The sequence below is a fragment of the Rhinoderma darwinii genome, chromosome 2, assembly GCF_050947455.1.
Source record: "Rhinoderma darwinii isolate aRhiDar2 chromosome 2, aRhiDar2.hap1, whole genome shotgun sequence".
Taxonomy (NCBI): Eukaryota; Metazoa; Chordata; class Amphibia; order Anura; family Rhinodermatidae; genus Rhinoderma; species Rhinoderma darwinii.
The window spans coordinates 79,401,815-79,428,458 of NC_134688.1; the positions used below are offsets into that span (position 1 = coordinate 79,401,815).

At 47.8% G+C, this 26,644-nt stretch overlaps 1 long non-coding RNA gene across 1 annotated transcript in view; it reads right to left on the reverse strand.

The window, feature by feature from the left end:
* The window catches only part of LOC142740655 (uncharacterized), an 86,400-nt gene extending 60,591 nt beyond the window's left edge, over positions 1 to 25,809 (reverse strand). Inside the window, exon 1 of the long non-coding RNA XR_012880844.1 lies at positions 25,407 to 25,809. This is a non-coding gene — a long non-coding RNA (uncharacterized LOC142740655). The remainder of the gene's footprint in view (positions 1 to 25,406) is intronic.
* Between the last annotated feature and the right edge of the window lie 835 nt (positions 25,810 to 26,644).

Here is a 26,644-nt window from a genome sequence, read left to right on the forward strand (position 1 = left end):
AGAAAATACTGGGTGATTCCTCTCAAGTAAAATCATATTTTAGTACTTCAAGGACATTGCCTCCCAATGTCTAACACCAGTCACGCCCTACAAGCATTTCCGCAAGGAGGACTCCAGACCCTGTCTTAGGTCTACTCCTATACTCAACACAGGGTCAAGGTAGCCTTCTCTCTAGGGCCCTGACTCTTAAAGGGAACTTGTCACCAACATTTCGCATATCAAACCAGCAATACCTGGTGGCAGTGGGTGAAAAATCATTGTTATGTAACCTATAATTTTTCTCTATGTAGGCTCTGTACCTTTAGTATTACATTTTTGAGTGTTCCATGGCCGTATGCAAATGAGCATAAAAGAGTCATATCTTCTTTTAGAAAGAGTCATATAATCATTTCTCCAGCATTTCTGAGTTAACTTCGCCTCCTTGCTTTTGATTGACAGGTCCTCTCCTCCCTCCACCACACACGAAATCCTGCAATTGCGCATTCGGACACCATAGCTGTTCTCTCTTTCTTTTACAGCGCATGCTCGGCGCTTAGTGTGACATCATCATGTGCCGTTGGTCCGTCTCAGAAGGCAGCCCCCGTTTTATGAGAGCTGTGTGGACAAAGCAGTGCAGAGGTAAGCGTCTGTTGCTGTACTGTACTGCCCTCGTCTCCCCCACACTTCTCTTCGGCAACACTCATGCTCACTGTGTATCTCTGCAGTATACTCTGCGATACTTGTCAAGAGACAGTAAGAGTGTGTGGGGAAGGAGAGCGGAAGGGAATGGGGGCTTGTCAAGTTACAGTATGTGTGAGTGGGGGAGGGGGACTTGCCAACTTACAGTATGTGTGAGTGTGGCAGGGGGACTTGGCAACATACAATATGTGTGAGTGGGGTAGTGGGACTTGGCAAGACACAGTATGTGTGAGGGGGAGGGGGACTTGGCAAGGCACAGTATATGTGAGTGGGGGAGGGGGACTTGGCGAGACAGTATGTGTGGAAAACTGCATTTAAAACCCGAGATGGCCATTATGAATACCTTGTGATGCCCTTTGGACTATGTAATGCCCCAGCTGTCTTCCAGGAGTTTGTGAATGACATTTTACGAGACCTACTGTATGTCTGTGTGGTGGTCTACCCGGATGACATCCTAATTTACTCACCTGATTTGCTGACACATTGGAGGCATGTTCGCCAAGTTTTCTCGCGGTTGAGGGGGAATCGCCTATATGCTAAATTCGATAAATGTGTGTTCGAGAAGGACTCTTTGCTCTCCCTGGGATACATGAATTTCTGACCGTGGTCTCAAGATCCAGAGAAGGTGAGATCCATCTTAGAATGGCCACGACCTCAGGGCCTTCATTCCATACAAAGATTTCTGGGAGTTGCAAACTTCTAGCAGCAATTTAACCCGAACTTCTCATCTCTGACTTCTCCAATCTTGGCCCTCACCAAAAAGGGGGTGAATGCCAAGGTATGGCCTCCGGAGACAGAATCTGCATTTTCTAATCTCAAGAGCGCTTTTACCTCAGCATCTGTTCTCCATCACCCTGATGCTTCTCTGCAATTCCTTCTGGAGGTGGGTGCCTCTTCCGTTGGTGCGGTAGCACTACGACGCCAGAAGAATTCCAAAGGCAAGATGGTGGCTTGTGGCTTCTTCTCAAAATTATTCTCCCCAGCAGAACGCGACTATTCCATCAGGGATCGGGAATTGCCGGCTGTTAAGCTGGCCTTAGAGGAGTGGAGACCCTTGCTGGAGGGTGCTATCCATCCTATTATCATCTATACAGATCACAAGAACCTCACATACCTACAGTCGGCCCAACGGTTAAATCCACGCCAAGCAAGATGGTCGTTGTTCTTTGCCCGATTTCAGTTTTTGCTTCACTTCCGTCCTGCAGACAAGAATGTGAAGGCAGACACCCTGTCTCGCTCCTTCAAAACCAATGACTCTGAGGCGATTCCTCAATACATCATAGATCCTTCTAGGATTATTGCTGCTAAACCTTAGAGACATTCCACCTGGAAATACTCTTGTCCGCCCTGCTGATAGGAAGAGAATTCAACTCTAAAGTAGCTGGGCACTCTGGTGTCTTTAAGACACAGGACTTGATAGCTTGTCACTATTGGTGGCCCACTCTGCCTGGTGATGTTGCGGACTATGTCTCCTCACGTACGAACTGTGCATCGAACAAATCTACCCGCTCCAAATCTGCTGTCCTGCTACTACACCTGCCCGTTCCTGATGCCCCTTGGCAGCATATTGCGATGGACTTTATCACTGACATTCTTTCTTCTGCTGGATGTACTACAATCTGGGAAGTAGTGGATCGTTTCTCTAAAATGGCACATTTTGTTCCACTGACTGGTCTCCTGTCTGCTCCTCGCCTGGCAAATCTTTTTATTCTACACATCTTCTGCCTGCACGGACTTCCTCTGCATATTGTCTCGGACCGGGGAGTACAGTTTACATCCAAGTTCTGGAGATCCCAGTGCAACCTCTTAGATGTAAAACTGGACTTCTCTTCTGCGTATCACCCACAGTTCAATGGTCAAGTGGAGAGGATCAATCTAATTTTTGAGAACTATCTCTGTCATTTCGTTTCTGCCCAACATGACAATTGAGTGCAACTTCTGCCTTGGGCGGAATTCTCGTACAATAATCACACAAGTGAGTCCACTGCCTCATCTCCCTTCTACATTGTTTACAGCCAGCATCCTTGAGTTCTTCTTCCTGTGCCAGCCATGACTCAGGTACCAGCAGCCAATGCTTCTTAATTCACATCTGGCAGCAAACTAAGTCTGCGTTCCTCCAAAGCAGTGGACCGCATGAAAAAGCATGCAGATAAAAGAAGAAAAGTGCCTCCTCTGTTCTCTGCTGGAGTCAAGGTCTGGCTATCCTCAAGAAACATTAGTCTCAAGATGCCCTCTCACAAATTCGCTCCCAGGTTCCTCGGTCCTTTCGAAGTTCTGCAACGGATTAACCCTGTATCCTATAAACTTCGGTTGCCTCCCACTCTCAAGCTTGCCAACTCATTCTAAGTGTCCCACTTTAAGCATGTGGTTCGGAACCGCTTCAGTAAAGCTCGTAGGTGTGCAGTTGCTCCCAGCGGGTCGTCTGATGTGTTCGAGGTAAAATAGATTCTGTACTATAAGAGAGTAGGAGGAAGAACTTTCTATCTAGTGGACTGGAGAGGGTTTGGTCCTGGGGAGAGGTCCTGGGAGCCAGAAGAGAACATCAATGCTCCTACCCTCATAAGGAAGTTCCTCTTACACTCCGGACCTAAGAAGACGGGGCATAAGGGGGGGTACTGTCACGGCCGTGGTCGCGGACCGCCGCCATTCCTTGCCTGGCGACTGTTGATACCACAGACCGTTGGCATCCCGCCAGCGTCTCGCCGCCATCCGGCCCTGCTGTCTGTTAAGGTGCGCGCAATCGGCCCGCGGCCATAAAGGGCCAGCGCATGCACATGTTAAAGTTCCCTAATTAACCCTTGTTCATCCTGGACTATAAGAAGGGTTCAGCCCTTCCACTCCCTGCCTGAGCGTTGTTGTAGTTTTCCCATGTTTGTATTGCAAATGGTCCCTTAGTGTTTTCCTGCTCCCGTGCCCTGCCTCCAATCTCCTGTATCCCGTGCTGTGTCTTGTTCCCAAGCCTGTTTAGTATCTGAGCCGTGCTTTGCCTTGCCTGCTGGCATACACCGAGCCTGGTGTCAGCTGCCATCCCGGATACCATCCGCCACATCTGGCCCAACCTGCCACGTCTGCTGGAATACAACATGTCTGGTGCCATCTGCCATTCCGGATATCATCCGCCACGTCTGGCGCAACCCGCCACATCTAGCCCCATCTGTGCCAGAGCCCTTACTGCCATCTGGACTATCCCAGGTACCCTTGTGATACACTCCTTCAATAGACTTTTGCATAGACTGTGAGTTGGTCAGCTGCCCCTCCGATACAGCGGAGGAGCCTGTTGGGTGCACATACCCCTAGATCGTGACACCCAGATACTGTAATTTCCGGATCATTAGGCCTGTACATGGTCTAGGATTTTCTAGCATATAACATAAGATTTTATTTTTTTCCTGTGCTCCTGCACATTTTTGCTATTGTTGATCTATCCTCAGTATAAACTTCCTGCATGAGAGGCAGCCGAGAACAGTGGAATGGTGGAGGTGCCGGTTGTCCGATTGGATAGGTTAGCAATCACAAAAACCCCAAATCTGTTCTATCCAAATGAAAAAACATTGCTGCCAGATACATTCAGATGAATAGAACTGATTTTCTTGGACCTAACAATCAGCAAAACCATGTATGAACAGATCCTTTCAATTTTTGATGTTTTAATCAGATAAGGTCAACTTGTTCTATAAAAATGTTATTTTAATTATGGATGCATATTTTTTTAGGATATGCCTGTATTCTTATTTTGGTCATTTTCCTGTAGGCGCCTTAGAAAGACTGCATATAGATTCTTTACCGAATAGATGCATGGCTATTTAGGTATAGGAAATAGACAACCGATTCTATCATGTGTCGTTCGCAAAGTCCATGCGGCTTTTCCCGATTTGGATGGAGAATACATGGGATATCTTCCATGTACTGATACTCCGGAAGAATTCTTGGCCTTTAAGTAGTGATCCTATTCAGTTTTCAGTTTGTTCTGTTCTTGAAGCATTATGTTGCACTTTATACGCTCCCACAATTTTTGTGGTTTACCTAATGCATTTTAAAGGTATTATATTTTCACCATTTCTAAAATGTAAAAATCGTTATTAAAAGGAACATGTCGCTAGCATTTCACCTATTGAACTCTACTCACCCCTCGTTTGTGGTCCGACCATCAACACTCCTGCCTTTTCAGCTGTTCTGATTTGCCAGCTACCAAAATACACTGTGGACGTAGTAAGACGCTCACTGCTCAGCACACTGTTTCCTGGCAAAGACAGGTTACTGCTGCTAAGATCCCCTTTACTTGAATGGTAGCTCTTCTTCTGACTCTGTTCACTGTGTATTTTTTGAGCTTGCCGGATCGGCGGTGGTGCAGATGGAGAGACCCAAAAATATATTATATTAACCCCTTACCGCACCAGGACGCACCGGTACATCCTGTATTGCAGTGCTTTAAGGCACAGGGACGTACCGGTGTTTCCTGGCTAAAAACTGTCACCCTGTCGAAGGACAAGGTGACAGAACTGTGCCTTCAACTGTTTATGACAGTTGATCGGCACAGTAAGACAGCAGGGGACCAATCACAGCGGTCTCCTGCCAGCGATCGCTGTGATTGGTCAGTCAAAGCAGACTGACCAATCACAGCTCCATGACGTGGTGTATGTGATGCCGCTGGCTCAGAAGCTGAGCCAGCGCTATCACCGCCGGTTATCAGCTGTCCGATAGCCCTCTGCAACGGCCAGGACTGGAGCTAGGCTCCAATCCGCCTGATTAACTCCTTAGATGCATCGATCAACGCGATCGATCCATCGAAGTGTCTTGTAGCCTGTCGGCAGCCACGATGGTTGCCACGGGCGTGGGTGTCAGCTGTTTGTCACAGCTGACATCGTGCTCTAACGGCCAGGACCGGAGCTAGGCTCTGATCCAGCCGATTAACCCCTTAGATGCAGCTATCGCTGCATCTAAGGGATTAGATCGCACCCTATGGTTGCTATGACAACCGTAGCCTAACAATCGCTTCCTAGTACGGAAGCCCATTAGGCCCTGCCGGTAGGCGAAGCCTAATAGGCTTGCTGTCGGTGAATAGCTGACAGCTCTAATACACTGCACTATGTAGGTAGTGCAGTGTATTAGAATAGCGATCAGGGCTTCATGCCTTCAAGTTCCCTAGTGGGACACAAAAAAAGTTATTGTTATTGTTCACTCTTTATCAATTTTTTTGGAAGATAAAGTGACAAAAAAAACAATAATTCTGCCATTTAATTTTTATTCTTACAGCGTTCAACGTGAAAGTTAATTTATATTATATTGTAATAGTTTGGACTTTTAAAGACGCAGCGATACAAGTTATGTTAATTTTTTTTAATTTACATTGTGCTTTGGTGGAAAAAGGTGAAAAAAGTTTTTCAAATATTTAAATATATTTATTTTTAATATATTAATAATTTTATATTTAACTATATATAATTTTTTTTTACTAGTCCCCCTAGGGGACAAACCAGCGATCATTGGATCGCTTGCGCGATTTACTGCAATACTATCGTTATACTGACAGTCCCCTGCGCTACACTCAGGATCAAGGATACCCCACGAGGTGAGATTTTGCATGGAGCCCCAGATCCAGTGGCGTAACTACCGCTGTAGCAGCAGTAGCGGCTGCTACGGGGCCCGCGGCATGAGGGGGCCCGTGTCGCCCGCCGGCACGGGCCCCCACCATGGCCGGAGGCTCCGCTAGCAGCCGCTATGGCTGCTACAGCGGGACGCCACTGAACACTACGGCAGAGCAGGGAGGTATCTCTCCGCTCTGCCATTAACTGGTTCCCGGCCGCTGGCTGTATTTTTACGGCCAGCGGTCAGGGTCCTTAAAACCCGAGCCATAGACTTTCTACGGCTCGGGTTTTAACTTGCTGCCCGCGCGATCAGGCAGCTGAATGTCGGGTCTCCGGCTGTCAGTGACTGCCGGGGACCCTGAGGAGAAGATAGAAGCAGCTTTCGCTGCTTCTGTCTTCTCTGATCACTTGTACACAGCGCTGAATGCGCGCAGTGTTCAGGAATAGAGGCAGCAGCAGCGGCGCTGTCTCTATTCCTCCCGGTGATCATGTGACTGGTCACATGATCGCCGGGTGCCGTTAGTGACAGACTGTTGCTGGGTCTTACTAGACCCAGCACAGCCCAGTTAGTGACAATCGTCACTATGAGAGGGCTGATTTCCCCTGTAACTGGGGCTGCCGTGCAGCTCCAGTTACAGTGGAAAAACATGGTGTAAAAGAAAGAAAAAAAATATATAAAGTTCCCCAAAGGTCTTCTTTGACCTTTGGGGGACAGACCATAGTAATAAAAAAATAATAAAGTGCAAAAAAAATGTAAATAATAAACACACATAAAATACCCACCCCAAAAAAAAAAACGTTCCCCTCCCCCCCCGCCAGTCATTGTTGTAACGCTAGCGCTGACCCAATTACCCTAATATAGACATGTAATATATAAAAATTTACGGTAGACAATGACGATCACAAATAAAAGGTCTATTTTAGGGTAAAACTATGTTATTAGCAAAAAAAAATAGCAGAAAAGTAAAAAAAGCTTATTTTTTTACTATTATTTTCAAACTTTATGAATAAAAATTCTAAAATAGCAAAAAAGGATGTGTATAAAAACGATAAAAAAAGAAACCTGCATTGTCTACGGAAAAAACGTCGCAAAAATCATATCGTTAGCCCAACAAATAAAAAAGTTATAGCCATTTAACTAACACGTGCTAAAAAGGGCTAAACGGTGTCTGGTCCTGAAGGCGCAAAATAGAGCAAAAGACATGTATCCCCTCTCCACAGGACATGTATCCCCTCTCCACAGGACATGTATCCCCTCTCCACAGGACATGTATCCCCTCTCCACAGGACATGTATCCCCTCTCCACAGGACATGTATCCCCTCTCCACAGGACATGTATCCCCTCTCCACAGGACATGTATCCCCTCTCCACAGGATCTCCACAGGACATGTATCCCCTCTCCACAGGACATGTATCCCCCCCCCTCTCCACAGGACATGTATCCCCTCTCCACAGGATCTCCACAGGACATGTATCCCCTCTCCACAGGATAGGGGATACATGTGTGATCGCTGGCAGCGATAGGGAGACTGAAACTCCCCTGAAGTTCTCCATCACAAACCTTGGACTTCCGGGGTCTGTGACGGCAGCTCCGTAGAAATGAATGGAGCGCCGGTCGTGCTTGTGCGCATGCGTGACCAGCGCTCCTTTCATTTTTATTGAGCTGCGCAGACGCCGGAAGTCAGAGGTTTGTCATGGAGAAGTTCAGGGGGACTTTCAGTCCCCCGTTTTCCCTATCGCTGCCAGCGATCACACATGTATCCCCTATCCTGTGGAGAGGGGATACATGTATTTTGTAGGACACACTGTAGGTCGCATTTTTTTGGGAGGGGGGACGCTGTATGGCATTCCCTACAGGGGGGGGAACGCTGTATTGCGTTCCCTACATTGGGGGGTGGCTGTATGGTGTTCCCTACAGGGGGGGGTGGCTGTATGGCGTTCCCTACAGGGGGGGTGGCTGTATGGCGTTCCCTACAGGGGGGGTGGCTGTATGGCGTTCCCTACAGGGGGGGTGGCTGTATGGCGTTCCCTACAGGGGGGCTGTATGGCGTTCTCTACAGGGGGGGCTGTATGGCGTTCTCTGCAGGGGGCTGTATGGCGTTCTCTACAGGGGGATGTATGGCGCTATCTACAGAGGGGGGGCTGTATAGCGTTATCTACAGGGGGGGCTGTAAAAAAGGCACTATCTACAAGGGGGGGGGGTTGTGTGACACCCAGGGGAGGGGGGGCCCCAGTCAAAAGTTTGCTATGGGGCCCAGTCTTTCCTAGTTACGCCCCTGCCCAGATCGATGTCGATTGACAGTCATTTTGTATATCTTCCATTTTCTTACTATTGCACCAACAGTTGTCTCCTTCTCACCCAGCGTCTTACTTATGGTTTTGTAGCCCATTCCAGCCTTGTGCAGGTCTATGATCTTGTCCCTGACATCCTTAGAAAGCTCTTTGGTCTTGCCCATGTTGTAGAGGTTAGAGTCAGACTGATTAATTGAGTCTGTGGACAGGAGTCTTTTATACAGGTGACCATGTAAGACAGCTGTCTTTAATGCAGGCACCAAGTTGATTTGGAGCGTGTAACTGGTCTGGAGGAGGCTGAACTCTTAATGGTTGGTAGGGGATCAAATACTTATTTCTTTGTGCACAATGCAAATAAATATATATAATTTTGACAATGTGATTTTATTTTTTATATAATCTATCTCTCACTGGTCAAATTAACCTAGCCTAAAAATTCTAGACTGTTCATGTCTTTGACAGTGGGCAAACTTACAAAATCAGAAAGGGATCAAATACTTATTTCCTTCACTGTATATAGATAGATAAAAAGCAGTAAATAAGTAAATAAGCAGCACTCACAAAGGCTTATAGTGAAAAAAGAGGGTGCTTTATTGACCTCAAAAGTGCAACGTTTCGGCTCACACAACCTGAGCCTTTCTCAAGCTTGAGAAAGGCTCAGGTTCTGTGAGCTGAAACGTTGCACTTTTCACTATAAGGGTATGTTCACACGCAGAGTCAAAAACGTCTCAAACTACGGAGCTGTTTTCAAGAGAAAACAGCTCCTGATTTTCAGACGTTTTTTGTGCCACTTCGCAGCGTTTTTTGCAGCGTTTTTTACGGCCGTTTTTGCAGCTTTTTTTAAATAGAGTCTATGGAAAACGGCTCCAAAGACGTCCCAATAAGTCGTGCCACGAAAAACGCTCCGTCGGAGCAGAACACCGTTTTCCCATTGAAATCAAAGGGCAGATGTTTGGAGGCGTTCTGCTTCCGATTTTTCGACTGTTTTTCTGGGATTTACGGCCAAAAAAATAGGCCGTGTGAACATACCCTAAGCCTTTGTGAGTGCTGCCTATTTACCACTTTTTGTCTAGAGGGACAGTGGTGGGTTCCCTAAGGCTTGCACCCCCTTTCATTTAAGCCTGTGCTGCTGGATTCTATTTTTGTATATAGATAGACAGATAGATATATAGATATATATACCGATATATATATATATATATATATATATATATATATATATATATATACAGTGCACACCAACAGTTCCGGATCACCCTCATAACTTTTGAACGGCTCGAGGGTTGAAATTGGGTGGGATTTAATAGGGTCATAAAATCCACCAGTTAACACCAAAAGCAACCACCCCCGGTGGGGTTGGCTGAGGGCAGCATAATCTAAAATGGCATGGGGGGTTTTCATTTGAAAGCTATTTTCAATACAAAAACGATGCTGCAAACGATTTTGAGATAGGATTTTTTTTCGCTGACATATTTAACGTTAAAGTTATCATCTACATTATCGGCTACCGCCGGTGTTAGCATTACCCAAAATATACCACGCGGAGGTCGCACGGTTGGATCTACATCTCATCGAGGTGCTAGATTAATGTGAGTCCCCTTGCCTCTCACTTTTGTGTGTCTGTGCGCACGTGAATGCATGTGTGTGTGTACACAGCCCAAGATAAGGACCCCGGGGTTCGTTATTCCCCAAACCCTCTCTGCGGTGTGTGTGTGTGTGTGTGTGTGTGTGTGTGTGTGTTGTCTGGCCAACCAAAGAAAGACCAATCACATGTATTATGTGTATTAGTACAAACATAACAATTACTGTATTAAATCAAATGTTTGAACTGATGTCCTTCAACAACTTGACAGTGTCAAGCGAACGTAAAACATGTCGATAACGTTATTTGTTGTGATTGAATTAGAAATGTTCACTATTCTTTCCCGCAGCTTGTTATCCTAGTCTCATAGACATTACTTTTTAAATACCCCCAGTAAAAAAAAGTCTAAATGGTTCTGATCTGGTGATCTCGGTGGCCATTCTATCGGCCCTCTTCTACCAAACCATTGATCAGGAAAATTATCGCTTAGAAGATTTAAAGCTCGCAGAGACAAATGAGTTGGAGCTTGTGGCGAAACCGGGTCAGTGGGGGTCGGTTTACGCCAAGAGAATGTGGGCGATAGATTCAGGCAACACAGATTAACAGGGGACAAGCCACAGAGGCGCGTTTATTAACAGGGACAGACACACACAGAAACAATGCACCGCTGCTTCTCCCCTATGGGCTGGATGTGACAGGCTACCTCACTATGGGGTCTCTCCACTGTACCTTTCATCCTTTGGGGTGTCTCCAGATCCTCCTTAGTTAGATGGGACTCCAGCACTTGTCCTCTATTACTGTCCCTAGGTCAGGTACCATCACTGAGGTAGATAGCCTCTGCCTGCAGCTCACACTGCTATCTCATCCTCTTCTGGACCGGAACTAATGGAGATCTCACACAGCACCACTATCTCCCTCACTCACCCCTCCCTCTGGCATCAGGCCATGTGCTTTCTGCTCTTGCCCCCTCCTTTTTCTTATTTACATTCAGACAAGTTCCCGCTTGCAGCCTGTGACTCATTCTCCTACAGTGTAAGATTAACCCTAGAGGGGAGGACAGTGAAGCAGCACTGAATACAATATAATATAAATCAACTGGTTATCAAACATAACGTAATGCAGTTTGAGGGGACATATCCCCAACTAGCAACGGGCGCCATCTAAGCTATGGCACCCGGATGGCGGGAGTGTGACGGTTTGCGGCAGGCTTAACCTTTATTTGGGTACAATGCCTGTAACCGTCACCCGTTCCGCCACGGACCTCCCCCAGCTTAGATCCAGAATCAGTCCTGCTGACCCTCTGGCGGGTCAGTGATGAGATCTGGGCCCGGTGCTGTCAGTCTCCGCCCATCAGTGTCCTGCTGCCGAGAGAGTCCATCAGCATTCCTGTGGTCCCGGCCCTTTTTATGAGAGATGGTAAAGTTATAGGATTGTAAGGCCAGGCTCCACCGTAGTAAATGCCCATTGTCCCCGGCGGTTCGGTTCAACCAATTGAGAGGACTGTGGTCTGTGACTATTGTGAACTCCCTCCCATAAACGTAGGGCTGGAGCTTCTTTAGAGCCCACACGACAGCCAGGCACTCCTTCTCAATGGTTGCGTATGCCCTCGCTCATCCAGCAGCTTCCGGGAGAGGTACGCGACTGGGTGTTCGTGGCCCGCCTGGTCCACTTGGCTCAGTACCGCTCCCAGACCGACGTCTGAGGCATCGGTTTGGACTATGAACCGCCGGTGGAAGTCAGGGGCAGCCAGGACAGGGGAGGTGGAGAGGGCAGTCTTAAGGCTCCTGAAGGCCGCCTCACAGTCAGGGGACCAGGGCATCAGTCGACTGAACCTTTTGGACGTCAAGTCGGTCAAGGGCTTGGCCAGGGTACTATACTGCGGGATGAATTTTCGGTAGTACCCTGTGACTCCCAGAAAGGCCCTAACCTGCTTCTGGTTGGCCGGCCGGGGCCATTGGAGAATGGCCTCCACCTTGGCCGGCTCGGGGCGGATATGTCCGCTGCCCACTCGGTGCGCCAGGTAGGCGACTTCTGCCATCCCCATCTAGCACTTGTCGGGGCGGATGGTGAGGCCGGCGTACCGGATGCGCTCCAGGATCTGCGCCACGTGCCCCAGGTGTTCCTCCCAAGTCTCGCTAAAGATAGCGATATCGTCCAGGTAGGCCTGTGTAAACTCCTGACACCCCACGAGGATCCGGTCGACCACCCTCTGGAAGGTCGCGGGGGGCGTTCTTCATCCCGAACGGCATGCACGTAAATTCAAACAGGCCGAACAGGGTGATGAACGCCGAGTGCTCTTGGGCTTCCTTGGTCAGAGGAATATGGCAGTAGCCCTTGCTGAGATCCAGAGTGGACACGAAGCGTGCCCCTCCCAGCCTATCGAGCAGCTCATCAATCCGGGGCATCGGATAGGCATCCGTAACGGTTACCTCGTTCAGCCGCCGGTAGTCTACACAGAACCTCGTGGTTTTGTCCTTCTTGGGGACCAACACAACGCCGGCGGCCCAAGGACTGTGAGATGGTACAATGACCCCCATCTCCAGCATTTCTTCTACTTCTTTTCTCATCGCTGTCAGCACTGAGGGAGCCACTCGGAACGCGGGCTGCCTCAGGGGTCGGGCTCCTCCAGTGTCGACCTCGTGAGCGACTAGGGAGTTACATCCGGGGGACGCGGTGAACAGGGCCTCCTGGGCTGCTAACACCTCCCCCCCTACTCTGCAAGCGCGATAGCTGGACTTCAAGCTGCACATCTGCCAGCCCTGTCTGGCGTCAGGCCTCTGCCAGTAGGTCAGGGATGCGGTCCACGTCAGGGTTGTCCATGGGCGGGCAGCATATCGCGACCGCTCCTACCTCCCTTACCACATAGGCCTTGAGCCGGTTTATGTGGTAGTTCCGTACCCGCTTTTCTGCCTTGTCGTGGGCTACTAGGTAGTTCGTCGTCCCCTGTCGCCCCACTACAGTGTACGGTCCAGCTCAATTGGCCTGCAACTTGTTGCCTCGTACTGGCACGAGGTCCAGTACCTTCTCCCCCACCCCCAGCTCTCGGGGTCGGGCGCTACGGTTGTACACGTCCCGTTGACGGCTTCGAGCTACTTCCAATCGCTGATGGGCCAAATCCATCAGCCGTGCTAGGCGCTCCCGCATTTGGCTCACATAGTCTACTACCGGGATCTCCGGGCTTGCAAACTTCCCTTCCCAACCTTCCCGGACTAAGTCCAAGGGTCCCCGGACCCGCCTCGCGAACAGCAACTCGAATGGGGAGTGCCCGGTAGACTCCTGCGGCACCTCTCGATAGGCAAAGAGAAGCTGCTGCAAGGAGCGGTCCCAGTCTCTACCCTCCGAGTGGACGTATCGGAGTAGCAACTGCTTGAGGGTACCGTTGAACCTTTCACACAGTCCGTTCGTTTGGGGGTGGTAGGCGGTGGTTCTTAGAGAACTCACCCCGTGCCGATTCCAGAAGTCCTGCATGAGTTCTCCCTGGAATTGAGATCCCTGGTCTGTGAGTACCTCACGCGGGAACGCCACCCGGCTGAAGATGTCCATGAGTCCCTGGGCGACGTGCTCGGCATCTATGGAGGACAAAGCCACTGCGTCCGGGTATCTGGTAGCGAAGTCTACCAGGGTTAGGATGTAACGCTTTCCCCCTCGGCTGGGGGGATTAATGGGGCCAACCAGATCTATGGCCACCCGCTGGAAGGGCTCTCGGATGAGGGGCAGCTGCTTGAGCTGCACCTTGCGCGGGGCCCCCGCCACCCGTTGGCAGACAGGGCACGACGCTCGGTACCGCCGCACGTCCTCAGTCAGCCCTGGCCAAAAGAAAGCCTTCGAGAGCTGGGCCCTGGTGGACCGGGTCCCAGTGTGACCCGCTGCAGGTATATCGTGGGCCAGGGCTAACAGTCGTAGGCTTGGGGAGCAAGCAGCTGTTTGGAGGCGGTCGAGGGCGACTCGGGCTTGGTCGGGGCTTCGACCCGGTACAACAGCCCGTTGTCCCACTGGAACCCTGCCTGGGCCCCTCCACTGGGTGGTCGATCGGCCAGGCTACGGGCAGAGGACAGGGAAGGATCCGTATGCTGGGCCTCCCTAAAAGCGACCCTATCCACCTCCCCCAGGTCTGTCGGGGGGTTCGTCGAGTCGGTCAGTTGTGAGGCGTCAGGGGCTTGGGTACTTACCACCGGCGGTTCGGGGAGCGGGGCTTCCGGGAGAGGAGCCTCGGTGGTTACACTGGTCAGTGGTGGAGGCCGGTAAAGGTTCTCCCGGGCTTGGCTGCGGGTCACGGCCCCAGCGAACTGACTTGTGAGACCGTTCCCAAGGTCGTTCCCCAATAAGACATCGGCGGGTAGATCCGGCATGAGCCCGACTTCGACCTCCCCTTTCCCGGGGCCCCAGTCCAGGTAGACTCTGGTGCGGGGAATGGACCGCTGCTGTCCGTCCACCAGGGCAATACGGGCTAATCGCTAGGGGAAGAACCTTAGACTGGGGAACCAGGTCCGCTCTTACCAGGGTGAGGGATGCCCCCGAGTCACGGAGTCCCTGGACGGTGCTGCGTCCCAGCACCACGGGCTGTCGGTGGCCCTGCATGTTGGCAGGGACCTGGTTCGTCACGAGGCTCACAAGCTCTACGTGGTAGACCACCTCCTCCACCTCCGGTGCATCTAGGAGGTGGTCACACTCATCGGGGTCGCCCGCCTCCGGGCAAAAGGCGACCCGGGTTGGGGTTGGTCTGGGAAAGGGCACCGTTGATTGGGCCAGGGGGCAGTCCCGTCGGATGTGCCCCGGCTGGTGGCACCCATAACACTGGCGGGAGTCCGTAGGGCCGCGGACCCTTGGAGGGATCGGCGCGGCCGTAGGCTGCGGCTGGGGTCTCATCGAAGTTGGCCGCGGTGGTTCCGCTATTTTGGTAGGGGCTCGGAGCTCTGGGCGTTGGTCCTGGCGTGGAAGGCTTCTCCACTGGGGTCGGTGGGCCAAGAACTCGTCAGCCAGGGTGGTGGCATCTTCAGGGGTGCTGGGGTGGCGGTCCGCGACCCAGGCACGAACGGGGACCTCCATCCTGGAGAGGAGTTGCTCCAAAATGACGAGGTCCTCCAGGGCCTCCCGACTGAAGGCCTTCTTCCCCTCGGCCCACCTGGAGCAGCTTAAGCGGAGCTGGGCTGCCAGTTCCACATAGGTACCCTGGCCGGCGAGCGTCAAATTACGGAACCGCTCTCTGTAAGTCTCTGGGGTGATCGCATACCTCTTCAGCAGGGCGTCCCGGAGGCAACCGTAGTCCCGTCCGTCCTCTGGACCTAGGCTCCGGTAGACTTCAAGGGCCCTCCCTTGCAGGCTGGGCCCCACGTAGCGAGCCCATTCGGTGGTGGGGATGTCATGCACCTGTAGCTGTGTCTCCAGCATGGTTAGGTGCGCATCGATGTCCGTGGACGAAGGATCCAACTTGGGGAGGTCGTTGTATCGTAGTTGGGGTCTTCGGGGCCCAGCAGGGATTGAGGTTGTTGGTTCTGGGGGTGCCACAGCACGGGCCACGGCCCCAAAGATGATCAGGCGCTCGGCCTCGGAGCTTTGCGGCCCCAGAGCGGTCAGCAGATCCCCCATCCGCAGGGCCTGGAGCTTCTCAATCAGCCGATCCTTGATGTCGCGGGACGAGAAGGCAATGCGCCGGAACCGGCACAGCTCTTGGAGTGTAATTCGGAGGTAGCTGCCATAGGGGACAGCCTCTGCTCCATAGAGTCAGACTCCATGACTGGGGATTTAGGTGCCTGAGGTCCCCCTGTACTGCAGCACATGTGGCAGTCCGCCCTTGAGGTCTGGCCGCGAAGCGCCGGATGGTACCAGGGTACCTATCCCCTGCCGCTTCCCCTAGAATGGGCTGAATCTATCCCACCGCTGCCACCAAATGTAGCGAAACCGGGTCAGTGGGGGTCGGTTTACGCCAAGAGAATGTGGGCGATAGATTCAGGCGACACAGATTAACAGGGGACAAGCCACAGAGGCGCGTTTATTAACAGGGACAGATACACACAGAAATAATGCACCGCTGCTTCTCCCCTCTGGGCTGGATGTGACAGGCTACCTCACTATGGGGTCTCTCCACTGTACCTTTCATCCTTTGGGGTGTCTCCCCAGGCATGAGGACATGTGCTTTCTGCTCTTGCCCCCTCCTTTTTCTTATTTACATTCAAACAAGTTCCCGCTTGTAGCCTGTGACTCATTCTCCTACAGTGTAAGATTAATCCTAGAGGGGAGGACAGTGAAGCAGCACTGAATACAATATAATATAAATCAACTGGTTATCAAACATAACGTAATGCAGTTTGAGGGGACATATCCCCATCTAGCACCGGGCGCCATCTAAGCTATGGCACCCGGATGGCGGGAGTGCGACGGTTTGCGGCAGGCTTAACCTTTATTTGGGTACAATGCCTGTAACCGTCACCCGTTCCGCCACAGAGCTCCATCCTGCGGATACTAAACATTGCGGAAAGCTTCTCCAGCAATATTTTGAATAGCCGGTATCACTTTGTTTCTTAGCAAATTGCAGTAATTTTCTGCATTTATGTTTCCTTTAATTAAAAACGGTCCTACAGTATGATTGAGCAATATTCCGTCCCTAACGTTAACCGTCTGAGGATACTGGGTATGACTATCTCTCATCCAATGTGGATTTTCGTCCAGCCAATATCTCATGTTCTGTCGATTTACAGAACCGTTTAGTTCAAACGTAGCTTCATCCGAAAAACAGGTCCAATTGAAAATCTGATGATTATCATCTCGTGTCATCATTGTATCGCAAAATTACACTCTTCTGTCATAATTATCTTCGAACTAGACGTATTTTATAAGGATGATAATGATGCCTCTTCAAAATTCGACGGACTGATGTGGTGCTGATATCATTTTGTTGTGCTCCACTCGAGACAGATGTATGAGGATTATCATGTACAGTGAGCAGAACCAGGGGCGTAACTAGGAAAGACTGGGCCCTATAGCAAACACTTCACCGGGGCTCCCCGGGTGCCACAAGCAGCTCCTCTTATAAATAGTGCGCCCTGTAGAATGTGCCATACAGCCCCCCTGTGGACAGTTCTATATAGCCCCGCCAATAGACAGTGTCACACCCCATTTGTAGATAGCGCCCCCACCTCCCCCTTGTAGATTGTGCCATACAGCCCCCCTGTAGATATCGCCATAAAGCCCACACTGTATATAGCGCTATACAGCTGCCACTGTATATAGAGCCACACAGCCCCCCTCCTTTGTATATAGTGCCACACAGACCCCCCTTAGTAGATAGTGCCACACACAGACCCCAGTAGATTGCACCACACTCAAACGCCTGTAAATAGAGCCACAGCCCTCCCCCTTGGAAATAGTGCCATACAGTTCCCCCATGTGTATAGTGCCACACAGATCCCCCTTGTGTATAGTGCCACACAGCTCACCCTTGTGTATAGTGCCACACAGCCCCTCTTTGAGTATAGTGCCACACAGACCCCCTTGTGTATAGTGCCACAAGGCAATGGTGCATCCGAGAAAGTTGTATCAGCCAGGGAGATGTCATTCAAACATGGAAAGGTGGGTTTGGAGGCAGGACTGTCTGACTCTTCAGGATAGCGGCACTGCCCCATGACCCTTTAATGAGTAATTAGCATATAGTGTGCGCCGTTTTAAAAGTGGATTTTAAAGATTTTGCTGCATCTGAAAAAACATACAGGGGAATATTGATAGGTCATGTATTACCGCATGGTGGTGGTTCAAGGGGTTAAAACTACCAGACAGATTCCCATTAAATATACAATGAATTGAGAACAATTCCATCTGCCCTGCAATTTTGTTATTATAAATATATCCTACATAATTACAGCTCCAGAACCAAGCTTAAACATATATACAGTACCACAACCAAGCTCAGTACATAAATACAGCACTAGAACCAAGCTCAGTACATATATACAATACCAGAACAAAGCTCAGTACATATATACATCCCCAGAACCAAACTCATTACATATATACAGCACCAAAACCATTCTCATACGTATATACAGCACCAGAACAAAGCTCAGTACTTACATACAGCATCAGAACCGAGATCAGTACATATCAACAACACCAGAACAAATACAGCTCAATTTAGTGCAACCACTGCCATATAGGTTTGTACGGCGTAAAAACTACAGCTCCCAGCATGGACCGAACAATGGTAAGGAAATGCTGGGAGATGCTGTTTCACAAAAAAAAAATCATACCCCCCATCATCTCTCTGCAGATCATACAGTGACTACAGTGCTGATTAGAGGCAGAATAAACATTTACATTAAGTGACTCACAGGTGACATCTCAGATTCTAGTTCTCTTCTCCCTCTGGTCCAGACCTCTATGATGGATTTCTACTGGTCATTACCCATTTCTGCAGTTTTCTGCTCAGATGTCTTCAGCTTCTCACTTTTAAAACATTTCTGCACCTATAAACGAAGTTCAAATTCTCAACACCTCTAAATATAATAAAGCACCATACACTGCACCTCTAACTATACTAACACCATACACTGTATCCCTGATTATAATAGTACCATACACTGTCACACACACACACACACACACACACACACACCGTGCCCCCTGTAGATAGTGCCCCCATAGCCCCCTGTAGATAGTGACCCCCATAGAGCCTCTGTAGATAGTGCCCTACATAGAAGCCCCTGTAGATAGTGTCCCACATACAACCCTCAGTAGATAGTGCCCATATATGGACTCCAGAGCTGCAAGGCAATAGTGCTAACCACTGAGCCACCGTGCTGCCCTACATATAGCTTCCCTTATAGATAGTGGTCCATGTATAGCCCACCTCTGTAGATAGTGTCTCACGTATAGCTCCCCCTGTATATAGTGTACCACATATAGCCCACTCCTGTAGACAGTGCCCTACATATAGCCACCCTGTAGCTAGTGCCCCACAGATAACCCACCACTGTATATAGTGTCCCACATATAGCCCACCCCTATAGAAAGTGCCCTAAAAATAACTCCCCTATAGATGGTGTTCTACATATAGTCCACCCCTGTATAGTGTCTCACATATAGCTCCCCCTGTATATAGTGCCCCACATATAGACCCCCCTGTAGATAGTGGCCCACATCCCCATATATAGACCCCCCTGTATATAGTGGCCCACATATAGACCACCCCTGTATATAGTGACCCAAATATAGACCCCCTTGTATATAGTGGCCCACATCCCCACAAATAGACCCCCCTGTATATAGTGGCCCACATCCCCACATATAGACCCCCCTGTAGATAGTGCCCCACATCCCCACATACAGACCACCCCCTGTATATAGTGGCCCACATCCACACATATAGACCTCTCTGTAAATAGTGGCCCACATAGAGATGACCCCCTGTAGATAGAGCCACCACTATAGATAATAAAACTCACAGTTTTATTAGAACAAAACACAAAAAACGTTACATACTCACATGATCTCGTTCCCGCGCCGTCCGATAGCAATGCAGATTTGCTCTCTTCTGAGCAGGTCCGCTGGAGCTCAACGACGTGCCGTTCAATGACGCGGATTGGCGGGGAAGAATGACTTGCCCCGTCAATCAGCGCCTTTCAAGAATGGAAGCTGCGCAATGACGTCATCTCGCCGCTAGCGTCATTGAAAGGCGCTGATTGGCGGGGCAAGTCATTTTGCCCCGCCAATCAGCGTCATTGTAAGCCACTGAATGGTCGGTGCTAGCGACGCCTACGGGCCATACTTGTTGGAGGCCCGGCAGCACAGGCCCCGTATTAGTGGCGCTACCGCTGTAGCAGCCATAACGGCTGCTAGCGGCGCCACCGGGCATATGGGGGGGTGTGTCGGCTGGTGGCATGGGCCCCCTCAAGCTGTAGGCCCCGTAGCAGCCGCTATGGCTGCTACCGCGGTAATTATGCCACTGAGCAGAACATCTAAAGCTTTTTCATCATTACTATCATGTTTGGGTCTTCTGGATCTTAGTGCGTCTTTAATTGAACCGGTTATTTCGAAATGATGAACAGTTCTTCTAACAGTTGACAATAAAATTGGATCATGGATAGGATAAGTGGCATTGAATAAAGCCACTATTTCTTGATAGGATCTTATTTTTTCTTTGCCATACACTCTCATCATCAATAAAGTGATCCTTTCCATTTCGGTCAAATGCATTTTGTGTTATGACAATAGAAACGTACAAAAATGAAAATTACTCTCCGAATTAGCGCTCTCTGAAATTCACAAGCGACTACCGAAATGTGTACACATGAAATCATGTTACAATCGTAGACAAGGTCCATTTTGCATTGCCGAGGCCGATTGTAATAATACGTAATTTAAAGTCACCTTGATGTGACATTCCCAAGCTCACACACACACGCACACGCGCCCACACACATTCAGGATTTTACCCACGTGGTACATTTTGGGTAATGCTAACACCGGCGGTAGCCAATAACGAAGATTATAACGTTAACGTTAAATATCTCAGTGAAAAAAAATCCTATCTCAAAATCGTTTGCAGCATCGTTTTTGTATTGAAAATAGCTTTCAAATGTGCGCCCACTCAAACCCCCCCCCCCAGTGCATACAATAATACAATAATACATACAATAATATGTATAGAGAGAGATATTATTATTTTTTTCAGAAGCCCCACAGAGAAAATGATGAACATCAATCTCACCATTTACATACCGAAAATAGTCTTGTTGCTGTTGAATCCTGGTAGGGTCTTCTCTCTTAGACAGAAAGCTGTTATCATGTGCAGTATGACTCTGAAAGGGGCTGTGTACCACCAGCGGGGTATGCGCAGTAAATAGTTTGAGGGACAGATGAAGCAGGGAACGGTAGTGTTACATACATGAAGTGCGCATGCGCAATATTTTAGACGAGATTTCGCCATTCAGAGCGGGCCAAGTGGCGGCGGTGGGCAGGAATAAGAAGAGCAATGTAATGGACTAAAGAATTATTACCATAAAAAGCGTGACATTTTTGCAGACCGTTATTTATGGTCAGAAGAGCCCTTTAGGAGAGGGGATAACTGAAATGAACTTTGGACAGCAGTGGCCATTGAGAGGAGAGGAGAGTTCAACAGGTTCTCTTTAAGGGTTACCAACCACTACCTTTCAAAATACTTACCCCAGCATATCAGACTATCCCAGGACTACAAGCATTAGGCTACGTCTTAGACCTACAGGGCAACCAGTCTTCACTGTAGCTTCCTCTCAGACCCACCAATCCATGAATTTCTCTAATCCCCTCAACAGGCTTGGCCACAGTTCCGCTCACCAGACAACTGGTCCGCACTTGTGGGCTGATTTTCTCCACAAACCCAGCAGACTCCCCAGAGCTACACCTTTAGCTGACAATACTCTTCCACCAGCAACGCTTCAATGACGACCTGCACATAACTCAGTCAGGTCACCATCCTCAATGGTCTAACTGTTTCCACCCCAGACTATGAAAGTCTCCCTATAGCTAACTGCCTGCTCCGTAACACCTACTTGTTAGCTTAACGCAGCAAAGCAGCCGTATTGTTTCCTTCTAAGGACCCACTCACTGCAACCAGCAATCTCTTCTCCAAGCTCCACGTAGGCCTTTGTCATTCTTCCAGTTCTCTACCTCAGCAGCTGCATTCTCACTGCCTTACTGTGAGACAAGCACGCTCTGGTCACCAGGTTCTTCCACTACTGCACAAACTACAGGAGCCACGTCCAGCCCCTCATGCGGTTCACCCACTCCCCTCTAAAGGCGCAACCCGCTTCCTCATTAGGACTGCCTACTCTGCTCCCTCCTCCTATAAGCGTGGTGGCGCAGTGCATCAGCGTTATAAAGTTTCACCTCTTCCCCATCTCGTCTGTCACCATCTCACAGAAGCCCCTCACTTTGTACGATGACCGCATCATGGAAGCAACGTATATACAGTGCAAGACTTAATCCTGTTACATCAAGGGCGACAGATAACTATTTACAAAAGAAGGGATACAAAGACCGTTCATCGGATGTAAATAGGAGGCACTTACTTTACCCTCCTTATAAGCACAATCATCATGGTGGTTTAATTGCTGTTAAGCCCTGGCCTTATGCGTCATGCATATGGCAAGGCCGTGTGCATGGAGTCCGTAGGGAGTCACTGTGGCTTCATACTATGTGTCCATAGCCACTCTGTGTGCCACTAAATGGTGCTTCTATGTAGTGCCATATTACGGAGATATTCTCCTCTAGAAGCAATGCTCCTGGGAATAATGCCTCTGTACTATGGCATCTAATGGAAGATGGCACATTTTTTTCTGTCAGATTTAAGCAGAATGCCATATAAATAGCCTCATGAAATAGGAGGTAAATTGAGATACAGTAGGGTCCCATAGACTTCTATAGGTGCCGTATTAAAACTCAGTTTGTACTGAGCCGTAACACGCCAGTGTGCAGGAGCCCTTAGTATGATTATCCATTGGGGCACTGACCATCAGGAGGCAAGTATTGATCAGCATTCCATGTCAATGTATCTCTTAATTAATATCTGCCAAAATACAGTTAAAAAAAAAAAAAACTCATTTCATGAACGGCGTATAAATCCAAAGAGACATCAAACAAGCATTATTGATTTAAGCAATATCTGTGATGAAAATTGTGGAAATAAAATGTTTACTAACCCATTAAATTAGATTTCAGACTATATAGGATTAGTATATGAATTTATCAGTGATGCAGGGAACTCTGAGTGTATATCACGTGATATATGTATGTGCCTGAGTTTGGAAAGATGCTCTGGAATGTCATATTAACCTTGCACACTGGGACTTTACTGGTGAATTCATTAGTCCCCGTTTGTCACCTAGTGAACCTAATTATCCAGCTCACAAATTAGATTTTATTTTAGTAACAGACAAGCATACAAATGAGCTGTTTTCACTTTGCATTTTAAACTTTATTTTGTGTATAAATATAAAAATAAGCTATCAAACGTTTGATATGTCATAGAGACATATCAAAAGTCTGGATCCATGAGGGTCCGGGTGCTGAGACCCCACTATTGCCGAAACTAAGGTGCGGAAGTGCTCAGCTGAACACTTTGCACCTTCGGCTGTGATCAGCGCTCCTAGTCAGAATGAAGACGGCTCACAGTCATTCTATGTGAGCTGTCTTCAGCCTGACTGGGAGTGCTGATCATATCCAAAGGTGCAAAGCGCTTATTTAGGCAACGGTGGGGGTCCCAGCACCCGAACCCCACCGATCCAAACTTTTGATATGTCTCTTGTTATCCTGTTAGGTGGGACCCCAGCCTCTCAGACATTTATGGCATATTCTATGGACTGGTGACACAAGATCTTCTCGAAGGATAATAAAGAGGGTCTAGTGTTCTATAAGAAGCAAGATAAACTGACAAACTTGTGTCCTTGTGATTTAAAGACAAAGCTAATACGCATAATAATAATGACCAGTGGGTTTGGTTAATACCTGTGTTTATAGCTGTGTCTGTGTCACAACTATAACAATTATATGGGGAATGCTGGAATAACATGGGCATCTTCTAGGTTATAAGCATGGGTACACATATATGGAGCAATATTAACCGTTGGGCTGATCAATCTACAGAGAAGAGTTTGCAACTGCACAGGGAAAGCGCTCCAGAAGGGGAGAGCTAACTGTCAAAGAAAGACGGACTATCCCCTAGAGAATAACCACTTACTGTAATAGTTCAGGCAACTGGTTTGGACTGGCCCACCAGAGAACCAGAGGTTTCTCTCTCTGGTGGGCCCAGGCTGTTAATAATGAGTCCTAAAGGTCCAGAAGACAACCCATTTGATGCTGACTTTGGAGCCAATCATTTATCAGTGGGATCTATTACAAATAACCTGTTAGACCTTATTATTTATAGATTTTGTGTGTACAATGTTTACTATGCAATTAAAAGTTGTTGTGTACATGTTCAGCATAGATGGAGGGTGGTTCCTCAGAATCATTTTCTCTGGTGGGCCCATGGACACTCAGTCCGAAATAGTTTGGCCATCTTGAAGAATTACACAATCTTTAGTGCCTTGTATAGGTTAAACCTGTTAAATTTTGACAGATCCAGATCAGATCCATGACATGTGGTAAAAGGTTGTATTTTCCCATATAACTGAGGCTGCTATAGCCACAATTACATAGCACATATTGCGTAAAAAAAAAAAAAAAAAGAAAGTATAATTATAAGAATAAAAAAAGATTATTTTTTTACAAATATTATAATAAAGAAAAATAAATGAGCCCACCAGCACAAACAACAGTGCTAGCTCCACCCTATTTACCCAAAACTGTACATATCAAAATGACTGTACCAGAAAGGGTACACATGTTAAGAAATAGTGTTAGTGCCAATTTTTACTACTAAAAAAAATAAAACATTATCTGAATAACATTTATAACCCGGCGTTCAGATCTCTTCTCAATAGAGTAGGACGGTGTATGCTCATCCTGCTCTCTGGCTCTCTGAGAAAAACAGGTTCACACAAAAGGAATATTATATCTAGGAAGTTGTCGTCAAATGTATTCCTTTAAATAAAGTATTGTAAAGTATCAACTTTCCAACGAATATACTAGATCAACAGAAACTAGAAGAGGAGCCGAAAACTCCCATTTAATGATGTCCAACGGAGGACAATTGACTGTGATCAAGTTGAGACAGAAAAATTGTTGGAAATATACAAAATTGTGTTGTATTTTGCCATAACCATTTTCTTTGCAGTGCAGAGCGAAACATAAAAGTGACCTCCTGTGTTCCATAAATGTCCTTGACTGTTATATACTGGGAGAGATGTGGCCATTGCAGTTACGGCACAAGGAGCTTTGAGAAGCGCTATTGAAGCCTTCCTCTGAAAAGTGGAGCTTTGAATAAACATTTAGCTAATTTACTTGTGAAGATAACAAGCACATTATTTTTGGAGAAAGTCATTTGTTTTCTGTCAGTTTAAACCCAATAAGCTTCTTAAAAAAAGTTATCTGCTTCCATTTAAGTTCTGCAAACTTTTACCATGAAAAAATTAGACAACCATGCTACTGTGTAAGACTATTCTTTATATGAATGATGCCAGAGAAATATTACATTATTTTTTTTTTTAATTTTCTTAAAAACAAAATATGAACTTTCACATAGAAAAATCCTTTGACAATCAATTAGGTTCTTATTTAAAGGGATTGTCACAACATCTGATGGTTTGTTTTTTTAAACTCTCATCTACATGCAGATTATAAAGATGTGCATTCACCCACCTCTTACTTTGTTTTGCTTTCCAGTATCGACACCCCCGGGCTCTGTGGCACTTGCAAATAAATACTGGCAGAATGGGCAGTCCAGCACTTCAGACCACTTAAACCGCTCGCTTCCAGATTAAAAACATGCACTATTTGGATATAAAGTGGGGAGGTCACCACAGACTTCAGTTATGTCTAAAATCCTGCATATTTTTGTCTTCGTTTTTATTAAAGGTAGTTCAAGTGTTCAGTCTTTTATGTATGCTTGGTTTTAGCTAACAGACAGCCGAATGACGGAAAGAAGAGTGGCATGGCAAGTGCTTGTAAACTGCGCATGCTTGATGAGAACATCAAAATCGTCTTTGCATCGTCTCACCACACAGAAAGAAGTTCAGCGTCCATCACCGCAAGCATGAGTGTAAGTATATTCATATATTCACCCTCCCCCGCCCTCATGTCTGACTCTGATGTCCTGTAGGACTTTATCCAACCCCTTTCGAGCTCTTTAACGCCAAGCCAGGATTAGTAATGTCATCTACCTATACCCCTCATGATTGGCTGTTCTAGAGGGAGGGATAACCACAGTGCATTTTGGTAAGGCTGACTTGAAGCCTGCCCGCGTTCATGTGGTCTTTTGTCATATCTGCATATTGGTGGCCAGGTCGCCGGCGGCTGCCAGTTTGACACGATTCAGAAACTTTTGGGAAATTCAGACCGAATTCGATTAGTGTAGAGTCAATTCGCTCATCTCTACATAACTCCGTGCTTTCATGTTACAAGAACGGGAAAATATCATCCTCCTCCACTATTTATCATTAGATTTTATTGTAGTTTTGATCATTATGTGCTTTGAACAGTAGTGGATATATAAAGTGATTTATTCATGTACGCTGATAGCATCATTGCAAATGATATCTACTCACCCCTTTAAACACCCCTGCTATTTGTCCATTTGGTCGCAGATCAGGGTGATATCTATAGTGAAATGCCACAACATTTCCACAAACAGAACAGGCATGTTTGGAAAATCCGCAGCATGCCGTGAATTTTGTACAGATTTTTTCCACATTGTCTGGATGGAGTTTATTGCACTGAAAATTTCCGAAGATTTGAGGTGCATAAGCCACACAGAAAATCCAGGTCAATTCTGCCACGTCTGAACTCTGTTTAACTCCTGTTAATCCACATTTTCTCCTGGCTGCAGAGGTGAAATTGAATCAAACATATGGTTCAGCTGGAAGGACTGAAATAAAATA